General features: G+C 45.0%; 1 long non-coding RNA gene across 1 annotated transcript in view; it reads right to left on the minus strand.

Moving 5' to 3' along the window:
• Nucleotides 1-12,794: 12,794 nt before the first annotated feature.
• Nucleotides 12,795-18,527, minus strand: part of LOC115069886 — a 49,965-nt gene continuing 44,232 nt past the window's right edge. Inside the window, exons 2-5 of the long non-coding RNA XR_003849124.1 lie at nt 17,002-17,130; nt 15,011-15,136; nt 14,509-14,605; nt 12,795-14,312 (exon numbers count right to left, since the gene is read on the minus strand). This is a non-coding gene — a long non-coding RNA (uncharacterized LOC115069886). The remainder of the gene's footprint in view (nt 14,313-14,508; nt 14,606-15,010; nt 15,137-17,001; nt 17,131-18,527) is intronic.

The following is an 18,527-nucleotide window of genomic DNA, read 5'->3' on the forward strand; positions in this document are numbered from 1 at the left end:
AGATGCCATCTCTGCAGATCTTACTAGGTTAGTGGGTAAGGTGGCTGGCAGGGTAGAACATTTGCCTAACACGTAAAGCCCTGGGTTCCATCTCCAGCACTGCTGAGGGAAGAAGAAAAGTGTCGTCTGGGTGGCTGGCATATATATTCAGTTAACTATGGTGATTTTCAAAATGGATCAGGCCCTTCCTCAGGTGGCCTGGACTCAACACAACAACTCTATTGCCCCAAGCACTGCCTAGCTGACCTAATCTTGTTGCTCTTTGAGGACAGGTTGTTTTAGGCAACAAGTTCTTCGGTAGCTGTGCTTGCAGAAATTGCTTGGACCTCAGATGGCTGCCAGAGCAACGGCCAAATGTCTAACTCCATTATACTCCATCTGTATGCTAAATGGCACACCCTCCAGCACCATGACAGTTGACAATCACCATGGTAACGGTTCCAAAGAACTATCAAAGGAACAAAAAGAAGCAGCACCAAAGTTTCCAGAAAAATCTGGGCCATTCCGGAAGAGAGTAACACCATCACCCCTATCAGCCTATCTTCCCCTCATTTCCGATACTGTATTTGGCACCTCCCAACCCTCAAAGTGGATTTGCAAGTTTATCTTCCATTTTTCCTGTTCTTGGCCAATAATAAGTCTACCTCACTGCTTAATCGGTGCCCAGGCGTTATTAGTGGTTTCATAATTTTGAACAGGGAAAAGGGACTCAATTTGGGGACAAAAGCTGATAAGCCAAGTTCAGGAGTTCAACAGTAGTCTGGGCCACAAAGCGAGGTCCAGGCCTGTCTGAGCCACAAAGTGAGATCCTACCTAAAACAAAACAACAATAATCTGGTAGCAGCCTCCGATATATTACAAATTTAAGACTAACCTGGGCTAACTGAGACCCTGTCTCAAAAATATAAAAAAAGACAGGGGATTTAGCTCAGTTGGTAGAGTGCTTGCCTAGTATTCATGAAGTCCTGGATTCAGTCCCCAGCACCACATAAATAGGGTGTGGTGGCACATGCCTGTAATCCCTGCAATTGGGAGGTAGAGGCAGGAGGACCAGAATCTCAAGGTCATCCCCTACATGAGTACATGACTGCCTAGAAAACATGGGATCTTGTCTCAAATATATATATTGTATGTTTTCTCTCATATGTTGAATCTTAATTAAAAAGAAAAAAGGAGTGGGGAACTATTTAGGTAATGGGGGGATGACTCTGATCAAAATACAGTGAGTGTCTCAGTGAAGCCAGGCTTCATGGCCCGTGCTTATAATCCCAGCATTCTAGAGGCTGAGACAGTAAGATGGTGAGTTTGAGGCCAACCTGAGCAATGTAGAGAAACCCTGTCACAAAAAAATAAAAATATAAAGTGTCACAATGAAACCCACTATTATGTATAATTAACAAAAGTTAGTAAAATCATAATGATATCAACCTTCCACTTCCATGATTTCTTTCATTTTTTTTTTTAAAAAAAATTTTATTTTATGTGTACTAGTGAGTGTTTTGCCTGCATGGATGTAGGTGTACCACACGCATGCAATGCCTAAAGAAGCCAGAAGAGGGCATCAGAACCCTAGAATATGTGGGTGCTGGGACCTGAACCCAGGTCCTCTACAAGAGCAGACTGTGCTAGCAACAGCTGAACCATCTCTCAGGCCCACAGCCCCATCTTTTATTGCTTTTTTGAGACCAGGTCTTATGTGGCTCAGGCTGGCCTGAAACCTTTGATCTTCCTAGCTCCACCTCTGTGAGTGCAGGGATTACTGATTTTTTTCCCACTATGGGCTCTGTTCCATCCTTTGTAGATTGGTTCCCTTTCCCAGGGCCTTCCCTCTCTGGCAGTCTGCTTCACTAAGGGTTCTATATCCTATTAACCAACACTTAAGTCACCTGTGCCCAATGCCTGTGGTCAGGGAAGAGCATGTGGTCATTGGCTTAACTCAAACCACAGGAGTCTGCTTCACCTGAACCAAGGCAGGGAAGGCAGACTTCCTGTTTGTGGTAGAGGGAGGGTGGGCTGCCATGATTCTACCTCCTGCCATTGCACTTTTGTGCAATGTGTCCCTTGAGACAAAACGTACCCTGTGACTTTCGTGTAACCAATAGAGCATGATAAAATGACCAGGTAAGCATAGCTGTCTCACAAGACTGTGGAATCTGTCTTGTTGATGGCATCCTGTCCTTGCCGGTGGCCATATTGAGGGCGGATGTGGTAAGGAACTGAGTGGCCTCCAGGAAGTGGGACTGGCCTCCAGACCGCCAAGAACAAAAGGCAACGTGCAAGGAACAGAGTTCTGCCATAAAACCAAATTAATTTGGGAGGGCATATTTCCCCAGTGGAGCATCAGACACAGGCAAAAGCACAGCAAACAGCACCTGCCCAAACTCCTGGGCTGAGAAGCCCTGAGGTGTAAATACAAAGGACACACCACATCTGAGATGATATTGTTACCCAGTGGCCAGTAACTGACACATCGACCAATGCAAGGACAGAGCGCTGATCTCAGAAAAATGGGGAATCCAGGCTGGAGAACAAAAATATCTACCATAGTCCCGAATTATCACTACATATATGACATTTCAATCTTGGAGTTTCCCTGAACACAACGTACAGAGCATAATAGATTTAGATAATAATAGCAGTAGAGCTTAATGTTTGTATAACAGATTATGTGGAAATCAGTCCCCTTAATCAGCATGTTTAACCACTAAAAATCACATATGTAAAAATAAAACCAAACAAGGCTGGAGAGATGGCTCAGTGGTTAAGAGCATTGACTGCTCTTCCAAAGACACAAGTTCAGCTTCCCAGCATCCACATGGCCGCTAACAACCATCAGTAACTCCAGTTCAAGGAGATCCAACACTCTCTTCTGGCCTTTGTGGGCATTGCCCGACGTGGGTGCACTTACATGTATGTAGGCAAAACAACCACATAAAATAAGATAAATTTTTAAAAAATTAAAGGGGGCTGAAGAGATGGCTCAGCAGTTAAGAGCACTGGCTGCCCTTGCAGAGGACCCAGGTTCGCTTCCCAATACCCACATGGCAGCTTACAATTGTCTGTAACAGTTGTGAAACCGTCCAGTTTCAGAGGATCCAACACCCTCTTCTGACCTCCTCAGACACTGCCCACATGGGTGCACTTTTATACATGTACACAAAACACTCATGCACATAAAATAAAAATAAATAAATTTTAAAATTTAAATAAATAAAACCAAACATGTAGCCTTTGATTTTGACCCATCCATATCAATCACAGTGGCTGCCCAATCATTATATTTAAACTGACTATATTCACTATTTTATGGTCCAGGAGGGTATGACAACAACAACAGAAAGGAAACAATCATAATGAATTTAAAATTAATTAATTATACTAGAACAGGGGCTGGAGAGATGGTTCAGCAGTCGAGAGCACTGACTGCTCTTGCAGAGGACGTGGGTTTGATTCCCAGCACCCACATGATGGCTACAAACTGTCCTTAACTCCAGTTCCAGGGGAATCCGAAGCCCTCTTCTGACCTCTGTGGCATTGCATGACATGGGTGCACTCACATGCTGGGACTATGGATTTGCGCCACAAGACCTGGCTTGCTTGATGCATTTTTTTAAGTTTGATGAACTTTTTAAAAAATATTTATTATTTTTATATTTATGTGTATGAGTGTATTGCTTGCATGTAAGTACACCTGTGTCTGAAAGCCCATATAAGTCAGACGAGGGCATTGGAGCCCCTGGAACTGGAATTATAGACAGTTGTAAGCCACCTTGTGGGTGCTAGGAATTGAACCTGGGTCTTCTTCGAGAGCAGCCAGTGCTCTTAACTGCTGAGTCATCTTTCCAGCCACAGTTGGTGAAGTTTCAAAAAGGAATAGCTAAGTCCGGGCATGGTGGCACACACCTTTAATCCCAGCACTCGGGAGGCAGAGGCAGGCAGATCTCTGTAAGTTCAAGCCCAGCCTGGTCTACAAAGTGAATACCAGGCCAGCTGGGGCTACACAATAAGACCAAGTCTCAAAAAAAAAAAGTAAATAGCTGGTTGGTGTGGTGGTGTGTGCTTGTAATTCCAGCCCAGAGGAGCAGGAGACAGGTGGCGTGCCCTAAATTCAAAGCAATCAAAGACTACATAACAAGACTCTACCTCCAAAAAAGAAAGTGAAAATTGTCTTGTAGTCACCACCCAGGTTAAGAAGAACACTACCAATTGTACTTACTGCTCCTGTGTGCCGGGTCCCCTCCCAGTCATTGTCCCAACCATTGGTTTTTGTCTACATTGGAACTTTACATGTAGATATCACAGAGCACCTGTTGTATGTCCACTTCCTATCTCTCGACATCATGGATGTAGCATCCAGTCATCTTCTCATGTGTGGTAATAGCCTGTTTGCACAGGATTTCAAAGAAGACTGTCACAGGTGGCCAGTATTTGAGACAGACTGGGATCCCACCACCACATACACACACACACACCACACACCACACACACACATACACCACACACACACATACACCACACACACACATACACCACACACACTGCACACACCACACACACATACACCATACACACGCACACATGCATGCACACACATACACGTGGCTGTGGCTGCAGAGACCTGGAGGCAACAGATCCCAACCAAAGCTCTGTCTTTCCTGTAGCCAGAGAAGGGGTCAGGCATCAGAAGACACATGTGAGTTCCCAGAGTCCAAATTACATGTCGGGGGATGGTGCCAAGCCAAGGAGGAGCCAAACGAGGGCAAAACAGGAGCTGTGATTACAGAAATGAGCAGTGAGATGGAACCCTGGGCTGCCTTCAAGGTGTTTTCAGTGTCCATCACAATTCCCGAAGAAAGGGATGCCCCTTCCTGCCCCACCCTGCACAAGGTCCTAGCAAGGTCACCGTGGAGAAGCCACTGCCAACCCCAAAGAAGGGCCCTAGGCTCACAGCCTCAGCTCAGATAGTGACCGGCTCTTGGGCAGGTACTTTCCCCACCGTCTTTGCTTTGAAACTCCTCAACAGCCTCCTGGTCACTATCAAAGATCATGCTTTTCGAGATTTCTCTTTGAGATCTTTCTCCTCTTGACCAGTACACATCAGGGTGTGCCCCAGCCCTGCCCCAGGCCACTAGCTTCTACTGCTGACAAGCATACCCTTTACAATACATCCAGTCCAGGGCTTCACCTATGACCTGCTACAGCTTACCTCCCAGACACATTTCCAGACTGGAACTCAAACCAGAACAATGGGGACACATCCTATCAGTGTCTGACATCAATGAATACAAGTATACTTACTCTGAAATTCTGTTTAAAAGAGAGAAATAGAACAATATAAATAGTCCAGGATACTCCACAAAATGAGCCTCTGGGACTCATGGTGAGTACTAGAAACAGTTTAGTGTAGGCTGGGACTTAATTCAGTTAATAACCCACTTGCCTAGCATGCAGAAGGCCTGAGTTCAACCCCCTGCAGCATATAAACTGGTCATAGTAGTACACGCCTGTAATCCCAGCACTCAGGCAGTGGAGGCAGGAGGATGAGAAGTTCAAGATCATCCTCTGTTACATGGACAAAAAGGGGGAGAGGTGTGTCTTGTGTTTGAAGGCTCTCCAGACTCCCAAGCCCCTCCCAGTCACTTCATCTCATGCCCCGCTGAGAAGAGGCCACGTCTTTCCACTGCTGGAGCAGGTGGCAACACTCTTGGACCTACTCCAAAGCCTTCATAAGAGATTTCCAAGCATGTCTTATACAATCTTCATTTTACCTTAACCCATCTGAGGAAGAGATAAGATCTAACCTCGGTGACCCTAAGCTTTACTCAGAATTAGTCCCTGGAAAAATCCTTTCAAATACCTAAAACATAGGAAGTTTAAAAGCCAGGCACAGAGGTTCCCAAGAGCCAGAGCTTGGAAAGCTGTGACAGAGGCTCAAACATTCAAAATCAGGCTGGGGCTACGAAGGGTCAGAGGGAGGAGGTGAGAAGAGGAGAGGAGGAGGAAGAGAGGAGGAGAGGAGGAAGAGAAGGAAGAAAGGAGGAAGGGAGGAGGAGGAGGAAGAAGAGGAAGAGAAGGAAGAGAGGCAGAGGGGGGGAGGAGGAGGAGGAGGAGGACAAGAGTGTGTGAGCTCCTCACTATCAGGAACATGATGATCCAGGGTAAGCATTTGGCTTCTACTGACTCATGTAATGGTCACAACAGCCTCATGAAACAAGTGCTTTCTAATCCCCATCTTGCGGGAAAGGAAAGTGAGGGACGTGGGTGGTTAGAAAATTTGCCCACAATCCTTACAGTCATTCAATGCTCTGAAAGCCTCTTCTTAATTTAATTAGCTCCGCTTCCACAATCATGAATTACCACTGTAGCACATGGGCTGTCAAGCTGGTTGGTTGGAGGAAGGAAAGGAACACTGGACTATGCATAAGGTTTCTAGTCCGTCAACTATCCTGACCTTGGACAGATTCTTTTTCCCAGTTATAAAATGAGCTGATTGGATTAGCAGAAGCCCTGCTAGTAGACTAGTCATAGCCTAGAAGCAGCAGGGCTAGAAGTGACCATGGAACAGCAGCCCAGACATCAGCAGAAGCAGCAGTCACAGGAGAGAGTTACAGGAGAGGAAGCAGACTAGAGGCAGCAACAAAAACAGTAACGGAAACCACGACAGCTGTTTTAAAAGGAGGAGGAGGAAGAGGAGGAGGAAGAAGGAGGAGGAAGAGGAGGAGGAGGAGGAAGAGGAAAAGGAGGAGGAGAAGGAGGAAGAAGAAGAAAAAGAGACAAAGGAGAAGAAAAAAGGAATTTTTTTAAAGAAGTGTTGCAGCTGGGCTAGGCAGGAAGGCAGGGCCCACCAGACACCATGACCCCAGGCACTAATGAGACCTGAAATTTCACTCTAGAGTTTCTGGGAAGCTTTGCAATCTCAAGATAAGAAAAGAAGTGACAAGATAAGATTTGCACCACAGCATACCTGACAGGAGGGCAGAACAGTTGGCTGGGAAAAGACACAATGAGGAGATCCTTCTGGAAGTTGGCAGGAGGCGCTCTCCTCCTTGAGGAAAAGTACACAGGTGTTAGATCCTCAAAGTGGTTTTAAAGAAATTAGTCTTTTAAAAAATATTTATTGAGGATGGAGAGATGACTCAGTGGTTAAGAGCACTTGCTGCTCTTCCAGAGGACCCAGGTTCAGTTCCCAGCACCCACATAACCATCCATAACTCTGGACTCAGGGGATCTGACACCCTCTTCTGACCTCAACTGACATTGCACGCTTGTGGTGGTGCATTTACAAACATTCAGGAAAAAACACTCACACACATAAAATAAAAACAAATAATTTTTAAAATGTGTTACATTTATCTATTTGCTTTGGGAGTGGCACACATGAGTGGAGGTCAGAGGACAACTTTCAAGAGTCATGGGTTCTCCTACCATGTGGCTTCTAAGGATCAAACTCAGGCCATCAGGCTTGGGAGCAAGAGATTTTACCCACTGAGCCATCTCTCCATTCTGAAAACAGTCTTGAATTAAAACACAAGCATCATTTTCAGTAAATTGGTGGTTTGATGCTTCTTAAAGATTCAAATCTTTCCATTCATCTTCATGTTAAAATGACACCATAGATTAACATGTTTTGTCCCCAGTTCACATCTCAGAATAAAGTCTGCATCTTTCCCAAGTCTGGCCTCTGAGCCATCCCCACAGCCCTCCTGCAGAGAGAAGCCTGAACTCCTGCCCCAGCCCTTTCTCTTTTCCCTTCCTCCTTCCTTTTTCCCAACTCCCCTTTGTTGATAAGCCAGAATGTTCCTATCTACTCTGGCCTGAATTCTTTTTTCTTCTTCTTCCTGGCCTTCCTTAGCAGTGTTACAGCAACCTTGGGCTCGGCATCTTGCCCATCTCTTACCAGACTTTTCTTTTTCTACCTGCCTCATCGCACAAAAGGGCAACTCCATCTCAGTACCTCATCATCCACGCTGCAAAATTAATACTGTGTATTCTGTTCTCTACCCTTCTGAAGCCCACAGCTCACCTCCAGCAGGCTTAGACTAGTACAAAGAGGCAGAGGAAGGGCTGGGAATGTAGCTCAGTTAGTAGAGTACTTGTCTAGTATGCACAAAACCTTTGGTTCTATCCCTAGCATTGTATAAACTGGTATGGTAGCACTCGGTATTATCCCTGTAATACCAGCACTTGGGAGGTCAAGGCAGGAAAATCAGGAGTTCAAGGTCATCTTTCACTACCTAAGGAGTTTGAGACCAGTTTGGGCTCACAAGACCCTGTCTCAGAAGAACGAAAAATAAAAATTAAAATAAACACTAAAGAGCCAAAGTCAAAAGACAGGTGAGAATAGGAACACATGTTGGCACACACCTTGATCCCAGAACTCCAGAGGCCAAGGCATGCGGATGACCGCTCCTCTAAGGTCAGCCAGTCTTCATGGCAAGACCTTGTCTCCAAGAATGGGCCCGGGGACTTAATGTATGACTTGTGTCTTGAGAGATGCAACCTCATCCTCACTAACTAGCAACAGAAATCAATTGAAATTCAACAACAGAGGGCACTAAATCATTCCCAGCAGAAGAGGAGGGACTGTCCTCGGGTTTAAGGGATGCCTATCAGTGAGCATTCCTAAGGTCGCTATTTCTTGACTATACTTCGCCTCCCTGCTGCACTGGTTCTCCAACAGGCTTTTCCTGAGTTCTAAGGTAAATAACTAGAGCAGCTCAAGAGATGATGGCTGGTTTGTCCCCAGCTTCCACCAGCAATCTTAAAGAAAGCTTGTCCCCTCAGCTAGGTCGTGTTTCCTCCACAGCTTCTAAGAAAGGAGGGGACAAACCCTGAAAGAATAAAACAGAAACAGGACCTGATGGTAGAATTTTAATATCAGCAGTCAAAGCTTAACCGGAGCCCCAGGGCTACATGCATAGTGAGTTCCATGTCAGCGTGACTCTGTCTCAGAAAACAGAATAAGGACAAAATATATAGAGTAAATATACAGTAAAGGGCTAGAGAGATGGCTCAGTGGTTAAGACCACTGGCTGCTCTTGCAGAGGACGCAGGTTCAAATCCCAGCACCCACATGGCAGCTAACAACTATCCCTAACTCCAGTTCCAGCGGTTGTGACACCCTCTTCTGCCCTTCAAGGGTACTACATGCATGTGGCACACACAGATACCCGACATACATTCAGGCACACACATACACATCAAATAAATAAATAAAATCTTTTTTAAAAAAGAAAAAGAAAGTAGCATACTGCTATAATCTCAGTACTCAGGAGGTAGGGGAGAGGATCAGGTGTTCAAGGCCACCCTTTGATACCTAGTGAGTTTGAGGTCAGCCTGGGTTACAAAAGACCTGTCTCAAAATAAGTAAATAAATAAGGCAGTAAGTATAAAGTAGCGCACAGCTATAAACCTAACTCACAGAAGGTTGAGACAGGATCACAAGGTCAAGGCCCAATCTGAACTACAAAGTAAGGCCTGCTTTCCAAAGCAATAAATAAAATTAAATCATTCTATATTAACTGGAAAATGGTCACTACCCTAACATCTCCCAAGGCACTGATTCCTTAACCTGAGCCCCCAGACTTCAAGACCTCCCCATGTTCCAGCAACTCTAATAGCCAGACGATCAGACCCATGGAAGAGGTGGGGCTTCTAGAACACTTGCATCATGGATGGTCCAGGTCCTCTGTGCATACTGGCAGATAGATGCCTGTGTGTACTGATCTCTCATTAAGAAAACTTGCTAAACTATTTCCCAAACCCTTGGGAAGCTCTGGGAGGCTGCACCAGTGCATAGGATTGGGAGAGGGGGCCTCCTCATACACAAGAAGCTTAGACCCCTTGGGATACTGTGGTTCTGTGGTTTATAAGACTGTATTTTGTCCTCTTCCCTAGGAATCTTCAAAGTGTCTTTGTATGATATTGAGATGACTAGTAACTGGGGTTGGGATTGGCTCTTTGATAGGCTCCTAAATTTAGGGCGATAATTACCAAGGAAACTGTGAGTCCTACTACCCTCACAGGGGAGAAGGGCTGAAGGCTGAGTTAATCACTAATAGCTAACAATACAATTCGGTATGGCTCCTTAAGGAAGCCTCCTCAAAAACATTAAGAGGGCCTGCAGCACTGGGGTGTTGGGTACAGGATGTCCTGGAGGGCAGCTGACTCCAGGACCGCTTGGAGGCTCCAGGCCCTTCCTGTAACAGGCCTGGCATCAGTGAATATCTTTTAAAGAAACACTTGTATCCCTCAGTCTGTCAGACTTAAAACAATGAATGTCAAGGACTCTAGGAGAAAAAGGCTGAAGCCTGGTGCCAACCAGAGGGGGAACTGGAGCCTAGGTAGTAATGGGTGGGACCACACCTTGGCCAGGACTGCCTAGATGTGCACATATATCCCTGGGGCCTCTCTATATTTTGGGGTGGTTTTTTTTTTTTTTGGTTTTTTTCTTTTAATGTATGAGTGTTTTGTGAGTGTATATGTTAAGTATACTTCTGTTGGGCAGTGCCTGTAGAGGTCAAAGAGAGTGTCAGATCCCCTGGAACTGGAGTTATAGGTGGTTGTGAGCTGCCATGTTGGGTGCTGGGAACCAAACCCAGGTCCTCTGCAAGAAGAGCCAGTGCTCTTAACCACTGAGCTATCTCTCCAGCCTGCTATATATTCTTATTTTGTGTGTGCATCTGTGTGTGTGCCACAGTGTACATGTAGGGGTCAGAAGACAGCTTGCAAGGATCAGTTCTCTCCTCCCATTCATGTGTGTGCCAGGGATCAAACTCAAGTCATCACCCTTGACAGCAGGTGTCTTTTGTGGCTGAGCCATCTCACCAGCCCCCTATACATTTTTTGGACAGGGTCTCCCTATAACCCCAGCTGGCCTGGGACTCATTATGTAGACCAGGTTGGCCTCAAATTTACAAAGATCAGCCAACCTCTCTGCCTCCCTCCCAAGTGCTGGGATTAAAAGCGTGCACCATACCCAATCCCCATCTATGTATGTCTTGTCTTTTTTTAAATTTTATTTTATGTGTATGAGTGTATCGCCTGAATGTATGTGAGTGCACCTGTGTCGTGCAATGCCACGAAGGTCAGAAGAGTGCTTCAGATTCCCCTGGAACTGGAGTTAAGGACGGTTCGTAGCTGCCATGTGGGTGCTGGGACTCGAACCTGGGTCCTCTGCAAGAGCAGTCACTGCTCTTAACCATTGAGCCATCTGTCCAGCCCCTGCATGTCTTGTCTTTATTTCAGGACTCTGAAGATGGACTGGAGGGGGGTTCACTGGATTTCTTCAGCCCTCTTCCCAATGTGGCCACATCAAATAAATCTTTTTTCTCCTTCTTACTTTTAATTTGGCTGTTTTAATTGGCTTCCCAAGGTTATAAATCCCCAAGTTTACCCAATGTGGGTAACAGTCCCACATGCTGAGTCTATGGCATGGGACATTCTTTGTACACACTCTTCATCAACAAGCTGGTAAATCCCAGTGAATCCATGAGCCACTACAGCAAACCAAAGGAACAGAGGGTTTGGGGGCAAACTATAGTGACAACCTAACTTGTAGTTGGCATCAGGAGTCGGACTGAGCCCTCACACTATGGGACCTGACTCCAGGCAGCTAAGTGTTGGAAATGAATCATGGGACATCCAGTGATGTCCTCTAGAGAGATGCTTAATGGGGGTGAGGAATCCTCTGTATCCTGGTGACAGGAACATTCAATGCTGTGGTGAGTCTGAGCATTGGGAAAAGCTTTGGTTGTCAGTCTGTTGTCCCTGTGGAGTTCACCCTCAGGGCCTGTCACAGGGTGGGTGACACAGTCCGTCCACTTTTAGCAGAACAAGGAGCCGCCAGCCAGTGATGCTGAGACACTTATCAGTATTATCTGCTATCATTTTGTTTGTCTTTTACCCTGTGCTGGGGAACCATGACATGTAAGCAAAAGAAAACCTACAAAGAACGTGAATAGTCCTTTGGTTACCTACATTTAACCAAGAAAGGTACAAAGCAAAGCAGCCAGTGATGGGGGGATGTCTTCACAGGTGTCATCGTCAGAGGCATTGAACTGGGCAGAAGGAAGGTTAAATGTTTCAGGAAAAAACAACAGTACCAAAAGCAAATAAATATGAGTGGTCTGTGACTGCTTGCTCTTTTTGTAAAGGGTTCTGGCCTCAAGGAACAATAGTCATCTGAGGATATTGCCATCCTTAGCACAATTCGTAATTAATACTAGAATATCAATTGTGTGGTTACTTCTCATTTCTATTTTATTTATTTATGTTGTGCTAGAGATTGAACCCAGGACCTTATACATGTGAAGCGGGTACTCTACTATTGCACTGTTTTATTTTTAGAAGGCCATTTAAAGCCTAACAGAAGGCCAGGTAAGGCAGCATACATACCTGTGATTTCAGTAACTGGGAGGTTGAGGGAGGAGGATCCTGAGTTTGAGGCCAGTCTGAGCTACATAGTGAGACCTGTCTCAAAGAAATTAAAGAGGTTGGAGATGTAGCTCAGTTGCCGGAGTGCTTGCCTGGCACACACAAAGCCCTGGGCTCAGTCTCCAGCACCTTATTAAATCAGCATGGCAGCACACAGAAGTTCAAGGTCACCCTTGGCTGCATAAATTGGTGGCCAGCCTGGGCTACATGAGACCCTGTATCAAAATAGATAAGACAGATGGGCAGACACCAGTTTTATAGTTCTTCAATTATTCAAACAGAATTTCCACACAAGCCAGCAATCCCTAGGTAAATATTCCAAAAAATTAAAAACAGATATTCAAGTAAAAACATGCATATACGTGTTGATAGTAGTTTTATTTGCAATAGACAAAAGGCAGAAACAATCATCAATGAATGAAAGGTTAAACAAAACATGCTATACCCATATAAAGGAATATTACTCAGCTATAAAAAGGAATAAGGTGCTGATGTTTTATAACATCACTGAACCTTTAAAGCATTACTCTCATTATACTGTAAACCAAAGGAGCCTGACACAAAAGATCACACGTGAAATTTCCAGACTTGACAAATTCTTCAAGATAGAGAGTCCAAAGGAGGAGAAAATAAAAAGCAATTGTTTAATAGGTATGGGCCTCCTTTTGGAATGACAAGAACATTCTGGAATCCATAATGCTGATGGCTGTACACCATTGTCAGTGTGCTGAATGCCCACGAGTTGTGCATGTGTAAACAGCTAACTGGGGAATTTTATGCTGTCAGTACTGTGCCAAAGTTATTATTTTAATTTTTAAGAGGAAAGTAGGCCTGGGCTTGACTCCTGAGACTATTATCACTTCATGATGGCGGCTAAGGTGAGCACAGCCTTTCTATTTGAGGGTGCCCCAACCCCCACCATCTTAAGCATCAATCCTTTTTTCCTTCCCACAAGAATCGCACCTCACACCTCCTGAAGGCTTGCCTTGGCCTTGCTTTGTGTTTGTTTGTTTGCTGTTTGCTGTTTTCTCCCTGATTGGGGGCTGTAGTGTTTATTACTGTTTTCTTTGCTCTATTTGTGCTGAAGATTAAACTGGGCCTCTGGTGTGTTAGACAAGCACTCTAACACAGAGCGACACCCCCAACTCCAGAAGGGGGGGCTTTGCATCTAACTCATCACTGAAATAAAGTTCCTTATTTTTAATGTAGAACCACCTACACATGTAAATGTGGTACATTCATGCATCATTACATGTGTACCATCAGGAAATTAGAAACATCTAACAACTTATCTATGAAAAATATGGAAAATTCTTATACCAAAAAATTTTAAAGAAACCATATCATTTTGGATTTCCTATAGATTTCAGAGTCAAAAACAACATCTAAAGTTGCTATTTTAAAACCAAATTAAAGAATCTTTTATGGCAGGAAACTACTCTAACAATAACACCTTACTTCCTGCAAACTACAAATAAATTCCACACATTCTCATGTTTATTTTACCAGAGCCCAGAGCCACAGTTCCACATCCAGGCTCAGAAATGTGTGCTTGTGTGTCACCACCAAGTAAGCGTGTGTAAAGGTTCTAAGGTCTTTCTCAGTGTTTTGAACCACATAACAGAAAGGATTATTCAAACTAATATATAAAACACGAGCAGCTGGGGAAGGTTTATGACTCCTGCATACTTCGATTTTTACAGAGACATCGCTGTTGAGCAACCAACAGTCCAGTGTCATCTTGTCATATCTCCACGTCTTTTCTGACACGTGGTATGGATTTGTGCAGCTGATCCTTTCCTCCTCGGCTAGTCCAGAAGTAGCAGTGGCCCAGCACAGTCTAGTAGGCACTCGTCCAAGTATTGGAGACTTGGTAACTAAACAGAAAAGAGGGAAAGCAAGACCAAAAGCCAAACTGAGGTCCTTAGAACACATCCCAAGTGGTGGTCCCTGGCAGGGGCAGAGGCTGGCACAGGCCAGAGGCTAGCCCTGCTATGCACAGCACAGTACCTCCCTCTCCGAAGGCACAGGAATCCACAACTCCAAAATTCACTCAGCAGTCCCCAAACTTACCTGCCACTCCTTTTTTGCTAGTAATGTGATTAACATTCCACAGGCACCTCAGGCCTTGCTGGTTGAGTGAGTTCTGTCTAGTTTCCAGCCCCTGGTCCTGTGGATAATTATCTTGTGATTACATCAGGAATAGTCAGATGTCAAGATGTCTGTTTGTTTTGATGTAGGGGATTGAGTCCCAGGCCTCAGGCATGCTGAAAGCATGCTCAACCACTGAGCTACACCCCCTAGCCCTTATCCAGTTTCTGATCTAGCAGAAAATGCTCGGTCTAAGACCGTTGCAAAGCATCAGATCTGTGACCACCAATTTCCAGAGAGAGAGTGCGAGAGTGAGAGGGAGGAGGGGGGAGAGAGAGAGAGAGAGAGAGAGAGAGAGAGAGAGAGAGAACGCGAGAGTGAGAGGGAGGAGAGGGGAGAGAGAGAGAGAGAGAGAGAGAGAGAGAGCGCCCATTTCACCCACACCTCTTTCCTGGCATCTCTGCCAATATGCTTGTTCTGTTACCTGTCACCAACGTAGATAGGAGTTTGTAATCTGGAGACAGGGCTGGATTTAGATTCCAGTCTCTTCAGCTTTACAGACCAGTTACCTTGAGCAAACAGCTTCAACTCTGAGCTTCAGTCTTTTCATCTGTAAAACAGAATGAAAGCTCTCACCTTTCAAAGAAAAAATTGTAAAGACGAGATTAAAAGTGGTAAAGCAGGTAGAGCCCTCAGTGTGCTGGGCACCCACTAAGCTGTTATTTCTCATGCCTCTGGCCTTCTTAAGTTCATGTAGCTTTTTGGTTTTATTTTGTTTTTTTCAAGTCTTTTGAGACAGGGTCTCCCTGTAGCCCCAGCAGGCCTGGAACTCACTATGTAGACGAGGCTGGCCTTGAACTCACAAAGATCTGCCTGCCTCTGCTGGGACTAAAGGTGTGCACCACCACGCCCTGCTTAGTTCATGTAGTTTTACCAGCTGAGACAGAGGAAATGGAAGCTTTGCATGGAAGAGGAAGAAGGGCTCCTGCGGATGTATTTTACAATGTGCGGTGAAGTCAGAGGCACAAATGCAAAGATCAAAGCTTCTCCATCTACAGAGTAAGAGGTGAGTCCCAGATCGAGCAAGTGATTTCTGCCTCCACAGCCTGCCTACATGTCCACCCTGAGCATCCAAAGATGTGGATTCAGGCATGGGAGGCATGTGGCTTCCATGTACAGAGCCACCACAGATCACCTTAGCAAAGGGGCGTCAGGCTGACTGCACTGCCTGCGCCAAATTTCAAAGGTCAAAACACACTTCTTCAACTATGGGGATAAATGGAGTGAAGTCCTTGCCCTATTGGTGGAAAAGTGAGTGCTCAACAAATATTTGTTGGATAAATAAATGTTTGAAGGAAAGAGAAATATGTTCATGAATAATTGTGAGCAGGAACTCGGCACTTGGCAATTTCTGCTCATCCTGAAGGGAAGGGGATCTGAACTAGTCTCAGAGTGTGGATACTTCAAACTCTGCTGTTCATACCATTTGCTGCAGCTACCGGTTCTGCAGTGTAGTGTGAAAGCATCCATGTACAATACGTAAATGAATGGGTGTGGCTGTATTCTAATAAAACTATTTATGTCCATATATTTGCAGAAATTTATATATATATGGAAAGTTAAACTTTGCATGATTTTCAGGTCAAGACTTAGGTTTTTCCAGCCACTTAAAAATATATAAAGACCAGGCTGGAGAGATAGCTCAGCAGTTAAGAGCACTGGCTGTTCTTGCAGAAAACCAGGGTTTGAATCCCACCTCCCACATGGCAGCTAACAGTCTGTCACTGCAGTTCTAGGGGATCCAATACCCTCTTCTGTCCTCCACTGGCACTGCACAACATAGGTGCACTTACATATGAATGTTATGTGTAACACTCATAAAAATAAATTTAAAAGAAAAAAAAAATTTTAAACAGTTAAGAATCTGCTGGACCTGTGGTTTCACACTTGGAATTTCAGCACCTGGGCACTTGAAATAGTCATATTACTGTGGCTTCAAGAGCAGTTTGGCCTACGTAGTGAATTCCAGGCCAGCTCAGGCTACAGTGAAAGATGATGTATCAAATAAACAAAAAATGTAAAAACCATTCTTACTCATAACTTTATAAAGCAGGTGACAGATCTGACCTGAGCTTATAGCTTGCCAAACCCTGTTCTAGGGAATGACAAGAGATAAGTCCATGATGCAGTGTTTATTGAGTGTCTACTGTATGCTGAGAACTGTGATAAGCGATGTGGAGGCCACAGCCAGGAAGAAACCAGTCCTTGCCCTTACTTAGGAAGCAGGAGTTTTAAACAGGAGAACTGATCACAAACAAGATAGCCTCAGGCTGGCTGCTTACTACAGAGAAAATGAACAGGAAAATGACACAGGCACTGGAAGGTCAAGTCAGAGGCAAGAGCTTTGCTCTCTCATTGGTGACCCTGACCATGTTTAACCCACTGGACACCCTGTGTGGTACCATTTCTACTCACAGCTGATAGTAAGGGAAGTCAAGGCCCCAAACTGGGTTCTGTCTCCAAGCCTGGGCTCTCTGGTGGCTAGAAAGGAAACTAGATAAGACCAAGTCCAAATCTTCAACTCAGTGCTTGACTCTTCTGAGCCTGTTTCAAAGATGGAAAACGAGGATAATTATCAGGATGGTGGTGAGCATCATAAGAACTGTGGATGATAAAGACACAGCTTGATGGATTTCCTTTTTCTGCTTGACACAGGGTTTCACTAGGTAGCTCAAACCATCTTCAAATCCATAGCAATTCTCCTGCCTCAGTCTCTCAAGTGCTAGAATTACAGATGTGGGCCGCAATGCCCAGGTTTGGTGGGTAATTGAAAATAATCCTGCTTGCCTGTCCTTGACCTACAGTGCCTCATCCTTAACAAAGGCAAGAGATGGAGACTGTTTCCCATTCTGCCTCCCCAGTGATCAGCCCCCCCCACTCAATTAATATTACAACGAATCTGAATTACTTACCATGAGCTTTGTAAGTTAAGCATGGAAAGCCGTAGGGGCAGGATTGATGCTGCCATCAACTCGTACCCCAAACAAGGCAGCCAAATGCCTAAGCAAAGCTCTGGCTTTACCTTCAGCCTTAATGTTGGGGTAAGGTTTTCATTTGAAAATGACAAGCAGAACAAAGCACCTGTGTGACTATGTTCCCGGGGAGACACGAACAATAGTCTACCCACCCCAGAGAAAGAACCAACAACAGACCTAAGTAAGGATACCACCAAAGTCTAGCTTGGTGAACCAATAATTGGGGTTACTTACAGGAATATGGGTAAAGGGTTACTTACAGGAGCAGAAATAACTCAAAGACAGCTGTATCATGAAAGCCCACCACAGCATGGTGACAGCTCCTGACAGCAGGAATCCTGGAGCTCCCTGGACAACTTGCAGGCAGCTCAACAGATTGGAAAATATCCTTTCCAGGCAGCTCAGCTAGAGTGTCTCTCCATAGTCCTTGGGGTTTATATATGCTTGAGAAGGAGGGCCCTAGTAATCCTGGTCAGTTTTAGGGACTTCCTGAGACTATTGAGTGGTTTGTTTCCAGAGCTTCCCAGAAGGGTGGAATGTTTCATCTCCCTTTAAAGCATCCTATTGTTTACTTCCCTTTCAACATCCTGCATCTTAAGAGCTTCTCTCCAAGATGGATTGTCTTACCTGGCAGGAAACTGCTACAGTATCTTAGATTCCACTGTCACTATATTCTTGTTTATAGTTCTCTTAATCTCATCCTGTGTTTGGCAAAACCATCATCCATATCAGGCAGCTCACAACCACCTGTTAACACCAGCTCCAGAGAATCAGACACCCTCTTCTGGCCTTTGTGGGCACCCACAAGCATGTAGCATACATTCACACAGACACACACACGCACACACACACACACACACAAATTAAAATTAAAATTAAAGGGGGCCTGGAGAGATGGCTCAGAGGTTAAGAACACTGGTTGTTCTTGCAGAAGACCTGGGTTCAAATCCCAGCACCCACATGGCA

The sequence above is a fragment of the Nannospalax galili genome, unplaced genomic scaffold, assembly GCF_000622305.1.
Source record: "Nannospalax galili isolate Female #2095 unplaced genomic scaffold, S.galili_v1.0 scaffold113, whole genome shotgun sequence".
Taxonomy (NCBI): domain Eukaryota; kingdom Metazoa; phylum Chordata; class Mammalia; order Rodentia; family Spalacidae; genus Nannospalax; species Nannospalax galili.